The following is a 12,205-nucleotide window of genomic DNA, read 5'->3' on the forward strand; positions in this document are numbered from 1 at the left end:
AAAACCATTACACAGTGAAAAGTATTAGTATTAGATCTAGTACTAGGAGTATTAGTTTTTATTGTCGCATACTAATCATCATGAATTTAGTAGCATGAAACACAAATCATTTCACAGTGTCAGAATATGGATTGCTTAGGCTTTCTGCTTAGAGACTTGTCAAAATGAACTCAGACTTGCTGCTGATGCTGTGATCTCACGTGAAGTTTGTTTTTTCTTCTGACATCAGCTATTTTGGGAAGCATTTCATTCCTTGAGGTCAAAGACCTAAAGTGTTCATTAGCTTTCTAGATTTCAGGCAAAGTAGTCTGGAGATCATCCTCAGATCTCAGCCAGGTAGCCCTCTTACAACACACAGGATAACTTCTTTGTGAGCAGTCACAAAATTGGCATGTAATCACACGCTCCACTACTCCGTTGCCTTAGATATGACATGACTCCGCCACGAGAGCAAATAAGCAGCTAAACAGCTGTCTATTGTGCATACAAGTTCCGTTCTGCCTTAAGGGAGGCGCGGGTATGGCATGAGTGTATCAGACAACTAGAATCTAGGATCATCTTTGAATACTGTCTACACCAGAAACATTCTGTTTTACAACAGGTGGGATAGGGACATAGAAAAAGTTCAGTAAAATCTGTATAACTCAAAACCAGAACAGAAGTAATTATTTTACCAAAAGGTGTGATAAAAATGTAAGTCTTCAAGTGATTTACTTCATCTCTCAATAAATATTTACCATTTTATATTTTCTTTGATAAAGCTGTATATTTTATGCCAATTCTAAATATTTTGTCAATGTTAAGTAATCAAGAATAGGTATTGAATATTCATCATGGTGACTTTCTTATAATTTTGAATATACTATTGACAAGTTCTAGGATGTTTAAACTATTACTTAATATAAACCTGTACAGATTTACCTGCAGCATTGTTGCTTAGTCTTCTTTAACCAATAATTTTGTTTTCCTAAGGTTGATCCAAAATGGTCAGAGTGGTCCCTCAGCTTCACTAATCTTTAGCTTGATGGAATGTGCCAGGTCTCACTATTCTTTTAAAGCATTTATATTAGACAATTTGTAATATGTAGCTTCTGTGCCTCTTTGAGATGTAAATCTCAAACAACCCAGAAATATTTTCTTTATGGACCTGGAATCTTTCTCTGCCATTCTGTCATTAAAGGAGTTACAAACTTAGTCTCCCTGTTTCTTTGGGCAGAAAGAAACCTAATTCCAGTGACCAAAGTTTAACAGAGACAGATGGCCTAATCACAGTGGCCGACGGGGAGACTGAAGTCCTTCTGGATGGCTCCTTCAACTCATTCTGTGTTTAACAATCTTTTCATTTTTTTCCTTCAGAGGAATTCAATTGTAGTGCCCCTCCCTTCCAAGCTTTGGATTTCCTCTTGCAATAGTCCTGAATAAAGTCTTCCTTGAAATTATAAAAAAAAGGTCCCTGATTCAGTGCCTCTTTTAATAATCTTAAATAATCTTTGAGTGTTGCTGTTGTAAACAATAACTAGTTAATGATTGTTTTGATGCTTATATATGCGTATAATACCTTGCAAAAAGAATCTTCCCTGTCGTAAATATGGTTTGCATCTGAGAAAGCTATACATTGTCATTAATAACACGATTTTAATAAAAACAAAGTAGCCTCATCTCTTTTTAGGCAGTCAGTCAAGAGTTACATAATATTACTGACTAGATGGCAAAAATATCTGGAAAAATTAGACTTTTTATCCGTCGCCTATTCATCTCTCCTTGTGTGCCTAAAATTCACACTCTCAGTAAGCTCCTCTACTATGCATTTAGGTTTTTGCATCTCTAAAGTTATCAATGTATTTTGAACTCTAAGCTACATTTCTATTAATTTATTAATTAAAGCAATAAAAAGAGCTGGACAGGTGAAGCACAGAAGAATCTTTACCCCCTTGTGTGACTTTTGTCAGCCTGGGTACCATGGAACACGGGCCGCCTAAGTCCCTGCCATGAGGAGATGTCGTGTGCATTACAGGATATTTGACAGCATTCCTGGTTTCTCTGCCCACTTGGTGGTAAGAATATACTGCCTCCAGTTTTGACAACCAAAAATATCTTCAGGCTTTGCCAAGTATCTTTGGGCTGGAGGTGTTGAATAAACAAACCGGCTCCTTAGTTGAGAAAGATTTCTTTGTTCTAAGATTCACAGATAAAGACATGACTATCAAGCAAACAGAGGCTATCAGAACTTTACTATATAAAGCAGCTACAGTGATCTTTTATATTCAAAACTGAGGCACACGTCGTAATCACTATTTGATATTTATTCACCCACTCATTGCTAGGCATGTCGTGTATACAGCAGAGACTATCTAAATTGCTATCAAAGGCAGCCTGATACTGCTATCGGTTTGGTCTTTGGGCTGTGGGACTAAAAACAATAGAAAAGGTAACTTGTTAGACTATAATAGGTGAACAGAAAATCAAACGTTACTATCTGGCCAACGGGAAGACTGAAGTCTCTATCTGAATAAAGGAAACAGGTCTATAACCTGAGAACTGAGATTAAAGTGTTGAAAAATAGACCCTAACATTAGTTTCACCTTCTATAGAGCTAATATAAAGACAGTGGCTCTCACACCAGCAGTGGGCGAGGGTGTCTCATTAGGGCACACCAGAAAGATGAGGCGCACGCCCTGGGGTGAAATATGTCCAGGCGACAACAATAAAATTTGGGCATGTTATTTCTCCACAAAATATATTTGGTGAATTAAAATATCTCATCCTAAAAGGCTCAGTCCCACTAAAGTATATCTGTCCTTGGTATATTGTACCTATCTAATACACCTATCTAATGTACCTATCTAATACACCTATCTAATTGTACCTATCTAATACACCTATCTAATGGCTGGATTACAGTGTACATTTTATTAGGAGTATAAAGGCTCTCTAAAACAATAGCCACAATATTTCTTCATAGAAAAGATTGTTGGTCCTTTGCTGAAAAATAATCTTCTTTTACAATTCAAGTGTTCATATGTTCTTTTTTTTTTTTTTTTTTTCCCTCAATAAAACCCGTTGTGCCTGTAAGAAATTTGTCGAAGCGATTCAGGTAAGCCACTAACAGAGAAATTTCCTTATACCTTGGTGCTAGACACTGTGATTATGTATTGATGTAAACCTCAGCTCATGATCTTTAAAATGTGAGACACAGATTCATAATTTATTAAAAACCATCATGTTCCAGGAAATGTGATGAATAATCCACGCACCAAATGCATGTGAATTATATGCATCCCTTTTTCAGTAGACAGAGACTTCTGCTGAATCTATATGAATGCTCCTTATGTATATTTAATAGGATAGAAGGTTGTTTCATGCAGATATTCTCTGAACAGAGATAAAATGAATAGAGCAGTAACAGAATGAAAGAGAGCAGTCCCACAGAGTTGACTGCAAAGAGATCTAAAATGGTAAGGGGAGAATAGAAAACAATGCGGAGATCTAATCAAGGCTAAGGCAATGCAAGAATAAGTTTAGACAGCTTGGCAGGCATTTAACATAAAATGGAAAAAATCTTCTGACTTAGTGAAACAGAAAAGTTAGAAAACATATTTATGATGCCAAAGACACACTCGGAAAAATTGTGCCAGATTCTAAAGGCATCACTTCTAAATAAGTGAACTAGTTTTTTTTTTTTTTTTTTTTTTTTTCCTCAAACACTAGAATCCAAGAAAAAGCATTAATCCTCTGGTAAAAAGATAAATATCAGTAAGAGAATAAGCACCATGTCGTAGTTGCCCAGTATAATACATTTTTATATCAACTAATTATTGCCTGTCCCTGTACAATAGTTGGATTTTAGCTCTTTACTGATTTTCAGGTAAAGCTGAAAAGTGCTTTCTAAGAAGATATGAGATTGTTGAGCTATGAAGGCCATGGTCACTAAAAGCATAACAAAGAATTCTTTTCTGAGTCATGTGGGTGGAGACAGCAACCAACAGTCATGCTTTTTTTCTCTAAAAGGGTTGCTGCTGACAACGATACCACCTGCGAGACATATCAGGTGTACCGGCATGACTAGAACTCAGTTTCACATTTTTTTACTTACCTAATTCTTACACAACTTGTGGCTGTGTATTTCTACCAGTAGAGAGTTAAATATCAGTGCCTAGTGATGTTGGGAGCACAGCTACCCTGGGTTATTCACAACCTTAGGGCTTCCTGAGAGTCCTAGTAATTCCGAGGAGATAGTCTGGTTTTAGACTAGTTCAGCCTGTGTTGTTATGCTCATCTTCAAAAATATTTAATGGGAAAGTTGAATAGCTAATAAAATGTACTTGAGTTTAAAAATGTTTGCAAATGTAACTTGAAATAAATGTATGTGGAATTAAATATAACATCACTTTAAAATATGGATGAGATCATGGAAAACAAAAGCTAGAAAACAGAAGTTTAAAAAGAAATTTAGGAAACAATAATAATGAAATTTCAAATTAGTGATAGCTTAGTTTTACTCTGGATATATTAGGATATAGCACTTAGCATAAGGAAAATAAAAAAGACAATATCTTTAATAATTAAAAAGCTATGAAACAAAACAGAAGTACAAATGAAATTATTCTTATATATTGGAGAAATAACTAGTAAATATAGCATTGACATAGTAAACAGAAACAACACCGTAACTTAGTTTACATCATCAAGTAGGGTGATGGTAAGCTCATCCAAAAAGTAGATTTCCTTTAAAAAAAAAGAAAAGAAAAGAAAAGAAAGAAAATTACAGGACATGGAAGGTAACATCTGGCAGTGTCTTATCACTTACTCTATGTCATTTAGAAACAAAATTCAACAATTAAGCACAAAAGTTGTCTGAACTGAGAGTCCCAGCACAGCTTCCAGTGCAGTGTGAGGTACCCTGGGTCATGAGAAGTAAGTTCTATTAGTAGGAAGGAGCTTTAAAATGCAGAAATGGTATTGCTGTTTTACAAGGACTCGTGATTTGAATTCATTGATGATGAAATAAATCAGAAAGTATGATTTAATTAGAGCACCACATTTAGTTTATTTTTAGGCAGAAAAACAAAATGTGATTTTGCTTGAAGGCAATAACGGCCTCACCTGAACACCAGCAAGGCTTCACCCTGTGGATAAACACGAGAAAATGAAAAGTAGGGGCCTTTGAAATACATATGGACTCGAAAGTTACAGAACTGTAAAACTGTGACGTTTAAACCCAATACACCCTTTATTCTGCTGTGGCTTTTGGAGATGCAATTGTTCTTGTGGAGTAAGAGAGACTCTTGGCTCCCATCTGCATTCTCCATTGGGACATGGAGGGAATTCCAGGCCCCTTCCACGTCATAGCATCAAGTTCAGGTCGTGCGTGGCCCAGGAGTACTCCTGAGAGGTTCTTACAGCCGTGTCATAGCAGTCCTTTCAAATGCCACTACATTTGGTGTGAGTTGCACATATATAGACTTTTTTAGAAATAGGAGAAAAAGAAACTTTCTTTTAACTTTCTTTAGGGTCTATCAAACCTTCACCACTGGCAGCAATCAGATTAAGAAGAGGAAGGTGGGATCACACTTTTAACAACTCATCATTCCTCCTCCTGCCAAAAATTTACCTAGCAAGAAATGAGTAACGTAACTCTTTTTTACTCTAGCAAAAGCTTTACACATTTTATAGACTTTTTATAGCTCTTATTTTTATGCTCCATACTTAGTAACTACAAGCAGTGTAAGAAAAGAAATTTAGTTTCTTTATAATGCTGAAAGATCCAATAGGAGGCACTATATAATAATGATTCTCATTCAGTCCTTGGAAAGTAAAATGCAAATAGAAGTAATAAAATAATATAGATTTAGAATAATGAATACTCTCTTTTACACATATTATTATATATATAGATAGGGTGTGCACAGGAGAAATATTGTTCAAAGATACAAAAAATGAGAAAGAATAACAAAATGATTAAAACAAAGGAAACTAGACCAAATTTCATTTTCTTCTTAACATGAAGTCTGAGGTATATATTTGTCCTTAAGAGAAAGTCTTTTAGCTGCCTTCAATGTGATTATTAGCATATGAAACATAGTTTTTAAGTTTTAACATTTTCGTTGTACTTACAAAGGAAGGAACAGAAGGCAAAGAATGACCTGGTTTGTCGTATTTGCTCAAGTAAAGGAAAGAGGATGTAAATTTGGCTTAAAAAAGTCAACTTTGAATTGGCTGATTCAAGTAACAAAAGTTTTCAAAAGGATTTAAATGATGGCAAGATTACTTTTTGTGAAGGAAAACGCAAAGGTGTGTAGAAAAAGACCATTATAGCATTAGAATATAAGTATATTCTATTCTGATTATCATTATATTTAGCTATAGTCTAGAAATATGTTGTCCAGGCCCTTGGAATAAAGCTAAGATCCAATGGGAGATAGTTAAGTGAACAGAGATGTAATTGTAGAAGGACTTTTTCATGATCTGAGTAGCCTAATTATGGTGATGTTAGTACTTTGTTATGATGTAGCAAGTTACCACACATATGACCACTTAGAAAAGCATCATCTCATACTTCTTTATGTCAAAATTCAGGTACATCAGATGAGTTTCCTTGTTCAAGTCTCAAGTTCTTGACCAATTAGGTGGTGGTATGTGGAAGATTTGGAAAGTGATCGAATCATGGGCCATGCAGTGGTTAAGTGATAGGGTGGGATAAATAGAGATGGGTCAGAGGGGACGTGACCTGGAATTTAGGTAAATTCCTCCTTCGCTTTCTGCTTTGTGGTCACTATCATGTCAGCTGTCTTTTCTCTAGTCTGTCGCTTTCCCATGTGATTATGCGCAGACTGAGGAAATCACAGGCTGAAATTGGACCCAAAATAAACCTGCTTCCTTTAAATTGTAAATGCTGGTATTTTGTACCAGCAAGTATATAGCAATTAAAACCAATTCTGACACCAGGGAAATGGGTCACTGTTGTGACTAACTGACCAAGTGGTTCAGAATCCTCACAGACAGGCTTACTGTGGGGCTTTGAAAAATTGTGGAGATACTGACCAGAGAAGCTATTAAATGCTGTAGGCCAAGTTTGATGAGACATTCTTGTCGCAGCTCAGAAGATAAGCGTGCTAAAAGCAATGCAGATGGGAAAGATCAGGATGAGAGGGTTTCAGGTGAATACAAAGATCCTATTAGCAGTTGTCATGAAACTGATACTATGGCAGAAAACTTTTCTACATTCTGCCTACAATTTGTTTTGAGACTTCATAGGAGACTAAGATCTAGTGTGCTAAACTGGTATTTGGCAGGCAAAGTTTAAAGCAGTTCCCTATTGGCTATAGCATGTGTACTGCTTGCTGTGTTTAGTGAGAATCTACTGTGAGGAGTGGAGCAAAAACCCCTTTAAAACATTTGGTTTGCCCTGAGAGAAAACTCCTACAAAATCAGAACACAGGACATTTTGGTTGCTAAAAAGGTTAGCACTGAAATAAAAAAAGTAATTTATATCAGGTAATACAAAGATTTCTTAACATCTTGTGAGGAATCATCAAGACACCATCTTCTTCAGGCTCAAGGGTACAAAAGGGGAAGACTGACTAAAGAGAGGTTCAAGAAAGACTAGCTAGGAAACTGGTTCCCTGTGACTCTGTTCACCCTGTTTAGACATCCTAGGCATTTAAAGGCTTCTTGAATCATGATCCAAGTATGGCCAGTGGCTGCTCAAGCTGGCAATAGACTTCAGCATCATTCACCTGGCTCTGGTTTTGCAGGGATTTTGTTTGGAAGAGTTGCAGAATCAGAGAGGGTTCCACCTAGATTTCAGAAGGTTTGGGAGTCCAGACAATGTGTCCCTAAAAATACAGTACATGACATTGGAAGAGGGATGGGAAAAGTTCTGAGAAGAACCAGGAAGTTTGAGAAGCAACCCTCTTGTTCTTTAATATGTAATGTGTCAAGATTACATTTAATTGAAATGTGAAATTACTTAACACTCAACCTTCTTATGTATCCATTTCTTATGACTGAGTCAATGGTACTCTCACCTAAAAACCCTGCAGTAAAAAATAGCACCATGTTCATAATCAATAACTCATGCTTCAGTGTCATCATATCCAAAATTTCCTCAGACCTCTATTTTACACAATTAACATGCAGATAATTTAATCTTGGCTGGTTATAAAATTTTAATGTTTGTAAGTATCATTTTAAACTTGCAGTTTCCTTTTAATTTAAGTCATCCCCACCTAAACTATTACAAATATTTGATGACTCATTTTCTTCCTTGCTATCTCTCTCTTCTAATCTTTATTCCACTTGTTCAGCATTAATGCTGTAAAAAGTAAATGTAATAACCTATCAGCCTGCTAAAACACATTTAGCGAATCATAATAGCCTTTAAGAACATCAAAATATGGATCCATGTAGCTGCAAAAGCCACATGAATATATAACCTCTTAAGCTACAGAATTTTCTCATTATCCACAGCTTCTCAGATTTTGCTTCGTTGTAGCACACTTCTCTGCATTAATTATTTTGGTCTTGAAAGATGCAGTCTGAGTATTACACCATGTTGACATTCCTGATCTCTATCCTTTGATAGAATGAAATGTCCCATGACTATTAACCATGCATGTATGTCAAATTGAATGAATTATGGAATGTCTAGCACATTGGTAAAGTATAATTCTGGGTGTGTCTGTAAATGATTGCTAGGAAGACCAGTAAGGCGAGGAGGGATGATGGGCTGCAATTGATGGTGGCACCAACCAATATGCTTTCAGTATGGATGGGATAAACTGGAAAAGAAGAAATGTGCCCATTCTGAAGGTCTCCAGTCTTCCTGAACAACACAGCTTTGCTGCTGTTGCCTTTGGATCTTGGTCACCAGGTTTCCAGTTGCTTCAGCAGCCTCCACCATCAAGTCTCCAGTAAGCTTCCAGGCCTCCAGTCTTGGATGAAGGCCTCATCCTTCATCCCCCTTGTTCTGTGATTCCCATCTTCTTGGTGTGAGAAACAACTGGGTGCTCCAGCTCTTCAGTGTAAGTTATCCTGTGTTTAAGTCTCTAAACTAGATCATAAATCCCTTAGCTTACTTATACATACTCTATATTTTATGTTGACTTTGGTAATATGGAGAACTCCATGAATACAAACCCCCTTGCTAGGCTTCAGTTTTTACACACATCATTTTCTGATTGTATTTGTTATTGTTTTGATGTCACTGTCATTATTCCATGGTCACCTTGGCAGGAGGACCTGCAATGGCAATGTCAGTGTGTATTTGGATGGACGAAATACAGCCGATACACTAACTATGTAAATCCAAAGAGTAAATGCATGGTTGTTAAGTGAAACAAATATTTAGATATGCTGGTATTCACACAATTTTAGTCCTTGCTAGGTCATTTTCTCATGAAACAGATGGTTAGATGTTGGGATCCTTGATATTTTACTCTTCTCTCTTTATATGTCTCAGTAGAACCATAGACTGAAGTATTTTTGTGTTTTCAGTTGATATTTGTATTTCTAATGCTTCCTATGAAATTCCTCACCAGTTTTTCTCTTCACATTTCCACTGGAATATCAAATAGGCTGTTCAGTTTTATTGCTCATAACTGAGTTTCTTGTTCACTCTTATGAAATCTCCCATTCTATTTCAAAACAAAGCAAAATAAAACTTGATTGTCAGCCCAAGCCCCCAGTCCAATATTCCTGGTCATTTTGCCACCACTTCCCTGCCCGCTATTTAGTCCATGAGAAAATAATTAAGTTTTATGTTAAATTATACCTTTAATGACACAAATTTCTAATCCCCCCCTACTGCCTCAATCCACACCATTATTGATTCTTGCCTAGAATTATTTCAGCTGCCAGTGAAGTGACTCCCCATTTGCACTCTTGCTGACCTACATTTAACCTCCGCATGCCTTTAGATTGTGTTTTTTAAATTTATAAAAGGTTAGGTTACTCTTTCACTTAAATATTTTTAAGTGACATAAAATTATAGCTTAAAACACAAATGAATGGGTAAAGGAAATGGTATATGAAAGAAATATTTAGTGCTTTATATATATACTCAATCATAATAAGGAAGAATGAAATTCTGTCATTTGCAGGAAAATTATGAATCCAAGAGTGTCATAGCTGCAGAAATAAGCCAAACTCAGACTGACAAATGTCACATATTGTCCCCAATATATGAAACCTCAAACTATTATATACAACTAAATTAGATAGAAGTCAATATGTAGTTAGAGTGGGATTGGACCCTCAAGGACATTAACACACACACATGCACACACACACGCACGCACGCACGCACGCACATTCACAAAATAAAAGCATCAGAATTATGAATGGATGAAGAAACCCAAAGCAGTGGAATAAACAGCAAGCTGAGATTGTACTGTTATTAGCAACACCTGGTCCAGTGGGCACAAAGAGGCGGCAGACACATAGGCAGGTGACCAGAACATCTAGGCCCATATTCCCCTCCTTGTCCAAGAATTCCTTTGTCCTCTCTTATGTCCGTGCTAGATATTTGTTTCTCTGTTTGATCAATGTTAGTTAAGCAGCTATACCTGCAATCCTATAGATTGATTTACCGACATTGTGATTTTGGTGTACCCTACCCTGACAAAGGGCCTCGGGGACCATCACTGGGCCTCCTCCTGGAAACCCAGGACTTGTCTTTCTCTCCTTATTTCAAATAAGTCTCTCCTAATTTCCCTCTTGGATTTGAAACTTTATTCTTCAATGCTGTGAAATCACAAACTCACTCATTTGACGTTTAATAGCTTGGGGGTTATATATTTCCTATATCAACAAGAAAGTAGAAGTGAAGTTATTATTAGAAAAGATAAAACAATAAGAAGGAATGAGCCTTTATAGTGGACAATAGGGCAAATGGGTATGAGTAAACTACCCTCACTGAAACATCCTTTAAAAATGTGGAAATACAGAGGAAAGTGAAGCAAAGGGGAGGGTGTGGGGCTAAAATGATCAAAGCATGTTACATGCACGTATGATTGTGCCAAAATGAAACCCACTCACCTGTATAAACAATAAAACATTAAGGGAATAAATGAAAATTCCAAACTTACAGACATAATTCAATGAGAAACTCTGGCATGTAGCGTAGAAGAAACCAGAGGAAAAACAAAGCCGGATATTTGTCCTGATAACTTTTTGCTCATGATTATTTGCTCCTGCAGGAATACATTTTCTGAAGTAGCTTGCCAAGTGAGCAAGAGAAAAGGGAAATCTTAAGTCTGAAAATAATGCACCCCGAGAGCATCAGGTATAGAGGTGAATATGCCAAGAATGTTTGTGAAATCACCTTAGTACGAGCGCCTTTGTGGCTCAAAAATCTCTGACTTACATCTGCAGTCAGGATGGTCCTTCTCCTCCACTCTGCTCTGTTCATTCTGCTGCTCCTTTTACACGGATTGCATCTTTCCCTTTCTGTCGGCACTGATCCATTTACTTCCGAATAACCTCCTTTGTATTTTCAAGCCACATCTTATTACTCATTCAAGCACAAGGTATAAAGTCACTTCTAAAAGATGAAATCCTGATTCCCTTTTAAAACACCAGCCCACGAAGGAACACCTTCTATAGACACAAACAGCATTATTTGTATTTCTGTGTAAAACTGGGTTATTTATTTCTTTATTATTACTATGCCTTTTCTTGAAAAACAAACTCAACTTCTCTAGAGTTAATTTTGTTCATAATGTGCTTCCCATATCTGGAACATATCTGACATTCTTATGTTTTCAGTAAATATTTTTGAATAACTGAACAAGTATAAGAAGTGAGGAAGTACAATCATATTCCGTTAAATATTATGTTCTCATGTTTATTATGTGGCCATGGAAGACAAAACACTACCTTTTGTTTTGTTTTTACCATTGAACCCATCTACCATTCTTCATAATAATTATTCTCTCAGAATGTGTATTCCTTTTTAATTGACTAAGTGCCTAAAAACTCATTGATGGGAAATTTTGCAACTTTTCCCGTAACTTGAAGTAATATACCTCTGTGAATGGGGGTACATGTTTTACATATGCATATATTTTATCCATAGCAATATCTGAATGTTATAATTCCAATCTGAAAATTTCATAAAATGTGTTTAACTCAAGTTAAGTATGCTTTCTTTGAATTTTTTTTCAATCATTTCTAGATTCTAGAAACCAGCTTCCTAGGCAACTTG

This window comes from Cavia porcellus, unplaced genomic scaffold, assembly GCF_034190915.1.
Source record: "Cavia porcellus strain 051 isolate PalLab524CR breed Dunkin Hartley unplaced genomic scaffold, mCavPor4.1 scaffold_1, whole genome shotgun sequence".
NCBI classification, from domain to species: domain Eukaryota; kingdom Metazoa; phylum Chordata; class Mammalia; order Rodentia; family Caviidae; genus Cavia; species Cavia porcellus.